General features: G+C 60.4%; 1 protein-coding gene across 1 annotated transcript in view; it reads left to right on the forward strand.

Moving 5' to 3' along the window:
* Positions 1-3,939, forward strand: part of TTYH2 (tweety family member 2) — a 42,862-nt gene that overhangs the window by 3,957 nt on the left and 34,966 nt on the right. The window contains exon 2 of the mRNA XM_015570706.1: positions 974-1,131. The gene's annotated coding sequence lies outside the window, so the exon portion shown is untranslated. The remainder of the gene's footprint in view (positions 1-973; positions 1,132-3,939) is intronic.

Genomic DNA, 3,939 nt, shown 5'->3' on the forward strand with positions numbered 1-3,939 from the left:
AATTATCTGTGACCTCATTGCGGCCAGATGCCCAGCTCAGAGCGGCCCCGGGCCCAGGCCTGCAGCCCCAGCCTCTGATTTTCAGAATTATCTCCCCCTTGGACCTGAAGGGTCCCGGCATCTCCCCCACCCAGGTTATTGCCCCGACAGCCCAGGCTGCAGCGCTGGGGGTTCTGGACCAGGACCCCCTGGGGGGCACGTGGGAAGCTGGGTGAGGCTATCCCCTTAGGAGCCTGACTGACAGCCAGGTCCAGTGCTGGTGCCATCTGGCGCCCATCTGGCTGCATCAAGAGATCGGAGGGCATGGAGTGGGCACAGGCCTCCTGGCAGACAGCAGCTCCCTTTACGGGACCCTGACTAGGCCTGAGTCAGCATCTCCTACCCCTTCAGAATTCTGGGCTTTGCTGCCACCATTGGCACTGGGGTCGCTGTCCCATTCAGGACGCGGTGAGAGGGACCCCATGGGGTACATCCCAACATCTCCCCTCCCCTAGCACAGTGCTGGCTCCTGGCTTCTCTGGATGGACCCGACACCTAGGACCAGGCTCGGAGGAAGCAGATCCGCCAGGCCATCCCTTCCTGGGCCTGGCCCAGGTCCCACTGAGCCCCTCAGATGTGCCTCTCCCTGCCTGTCTCCCTCAGTCACTTGTCACTCTCAGCCCTCCCTGCCAGCAGATGCCTCCTGCCTTGTGGGGTTCTGAGCGTCTCATCGGGCAGGGCCTCATCCGTGTCCCTCCAGGCGCGTCAGCCACACACCCGGGGCTGGCCTGCCACTGCCCCCCATCCCACACCTCCTCCCCTCAGCGGGTCGTCCCCGACCCCCGCAGCACCCGTGTCTGGAGGAAGGGTGGCAGACGCACTACTGGGCCTGGTTCCTACACCCACCGCCCTGTGGGCGCTCCAGGCCTGCACACAGGGCTCTTCCCAGACCCCCAGTAGGACCAGCGCTGACTCCACGGCTCTCCCTCTGCAGTCGCTGCTGTTCCTGGGGCTGGTGGCCGCCGTCTGCCTGGGCCTGAACCTCCTCTTCCTCGCGGCTTACCTGGTGTGCGCGTGCTGCTGCCGACAGGCCAAGCCGCGCCAGTCCTGCTGCGTCACCTGGTCGGCCGTGGTGGCCGGGCTCGTCTGCTGGTGAGTGACCCTCCGCACTGGCCTCGTGTGTGCGGCCCGGGGCTCAGTGTGCAAGAGGGCGAGGGGCCGCGGTAGATGGAAAGGGGGCCTGCCCACCGCGTCTTGCCCATGGTTGGCCCATGACTGTGACACCCCTTCCTCACTCTCCACCATCAGCCCCCCCAACAAACCCCAAGAGGTGGGTTCAACAGCTTTCTGGCCACGTCCTCCTGATGGAGCTCTGGGCACCTCATGGGGAGCCTGTCCCTGGGTGAGCGTTGTCCCTTTTCCTGCCAGGCAGCGGGAATCCGATGCCCGCAGAGGTGATGGGGCCTCCGGCGTGCCGCTCCCCTGCCCGGCTGTGACCTGCCCGGCAGTTTATTGGGTGGCACACACGAGCAGAGGGCATCTGCTCTCTGAGTCCCTGTCCCCTCCCAGCCGCTGCCTTGAGTCTGAGGTTAGAGAAAGTCTGACTCCAGCCCAGATCAGTCCATCTTCTCGCGGGATCAGTAGCTCTTAGTGCGTTACTGACGCTCCTTTCGGATGCAGAAGTGAGGGTTTCTAACTTCAGGCTGGAGCCCGGGCTCTGTCTACGTGCTCCCCGGTGTGGCTGGTTGCGTTACTCTTGTTTTCAATCTCCAGGGGTTTTTCCAAAAGCCTCAGGTCTACCCTGAGACCTCCTGGGTGGCCACCCTCAGGGGATAGAGTCCCGTAATGCTTAGTGCCCACTGCATCCCAGAACCCATAGCGGAGTGATTCCGGCAGGAGGGAATGCAGACAGGACACCGTGAGCCTGGGAGTGAGGATGTGGGTTCTCACCCCAGGAGCCTCACCTGTTAGGGCACTTTCAGTGTCCAGTCCTGCCTGCAGCGACGCAGGGGTGACAAAGCACTGAGCACATGGGTGGGGCCTGGGCGGGGGACACAGGCAGCCAGGGCCCAAGTCCTAGGCGTAAAGGAGAGTCCAAGCCCAGGTCAGGAGTTTACAGGCGCCTGGGGGTCCCCGCAGAGAGGAGCCCCTTCAAAGTAACCATGGCTTCGGCAAGCTGCTCCTGGGACTGAGCCCACAAACGTGAGGGACGTCAGACAGACAGACAGACAGACAGACAGACAGACAAAGGAAGTGCTGACGCATGGGAGGCCCTGACTTTTTAAAAACACGACAAAGGACAGAAGAACACTATGGAACAGTAAGAATGACTCCGGAGGGTCAGATCTCATAACCTGCCGTGGAAGGGAAACTACGCAGGAGTGTGCAGTGTGTTGGCGTGTTCTACACGGTATTTGTGGCAGGCAAGAGGGAGCCAGTGGTGGGAAAGATGGCACTTACCGGGAAGGGCCCAGCCCAGCCCACACTGACACATGGGCACACGGCGGACACCCTGACCTGCACTTTTTAAAAATATATATATGTTTGTTGATTTGAGAGAGGGAGAGAGAGATAGAAACATCAATGATGAGAGAATCATTGACTGGCTGCCTCCTACACCCCACCGCACTGGGAGCCCACAACCCAGGCATGTGCCGTTGTCTAGATTCGAACCTGGGACCCTTCAGTCCCTAGGCCAGCTCTCTATCCACTGAGCCAAACCGGCCAGGGCCTGACCTGCCCTTTCAATGGGAACACTGAGCTAGGGTCAAGGCACCTGGAAGGTTCCTGTCACAGTCTCCCAGGGTCCGTCCTAGCTCCTGTCGTGTTTGAAGAAGGAAGAAACATCACGCACGTATGCATGTGTGTGTTCGTCACCCCGCCCCCAGGATCACTGTTTTGAATGAAAACTCAGGAGGCTGCTTAATGAGGCTGCTCACGGCCCCCAGGGGTGTGGGTGAGAAAAATGCCGTCGGTGACAGAGGCGCGATCTGAGATGATTTGTTCCGCCTGGAACGCTGGACCAAAACCAACCACATGAAATTTCACAGAGATAGAGTCAAAGCTCTACTATTGGTTAAAACAAAACAAACACCCATTCAGCTCTGCGGAAGGAGGGGGGCTGGGCTTCCGGGCAGATCCTGGGGAGAAGTCCGGGTGCTTGTGGAGCGCCAGGTCAGCGGTGCGGAGAGGGGATCTCAGGACATGAGCGTCCCCTCTGCCTGCCCCGCGCCCCGTGCTCAGAGCTGGGTGGACAGTCTGGGCACCTCACTCAGGCCATGTTTGGGGGCAACACTGACCAGTTAGAGTGGAGCCTAGGGGACGGTGAGGATGTAGACAAGGGTCTGCAGGACACGGGGCCAGCCTTAGGTGTCTGACGGGGTGTCTGCAGGATTGGAGGCTTATTCCGGGCCGACCTAGAGGACCCCGCGAACCAGCGGGGGCCTGGTTCAAGGAGGTGGGTGGGCTTGGGCTCAGGATAAGGAGGGACTTTCTACAGCTGGAGTCACAGGGCCAGAGCTGGAGGGTTTTCCTGCTGCCTCACTGCCCTGTGCTGGGGAGCGAGGCCACCAGGCCAGGGCCAGGCGGGCCCTGAACCCACCCCGGAGAGAGTGCCTCAGCTAAAGTCAAAACCCACTTCTCTCCCTGGAGAGGCCAGCTCTGTTCATAACCATCAGACCTGGAACAACTAAGACTTCCTTCAGGAGGTGATGGGTAGATAAGCTGTGGTCCATCCAGACCATGGAATAGTACTCAGCGCCGATAGGACATGAGCCACCCGGCCAGCGTGGCTCAGTGGTTGAGTGTCGACCGATGAACCAGGAAGTCACCGTTCCATTCCCAGTCAGCACGTGGGTTGTGGGCTGGATCCCCAGTGTGGGGCGTGCAGGAGGCAGCTGGTCAATGATTCTCATCATTGATGTGTCTACCTCCCTCTCACTTCCTCTCTTAAATCAATAA

Source organism: Myotis davidii, unplaced genomic scaffold (genome assembly GCF_000327345.1).
Source record: "Myotis davidii unplaced genomic scaffold, ASM32734v1 scaffold172, whole genome shotgun sequence".
Lineage (NCBI taxonomy): Eukaryota > Metazoa > Chordata > Mammalia > Chiroptera > Vespertilionidae > Myotis > Myotis davidii.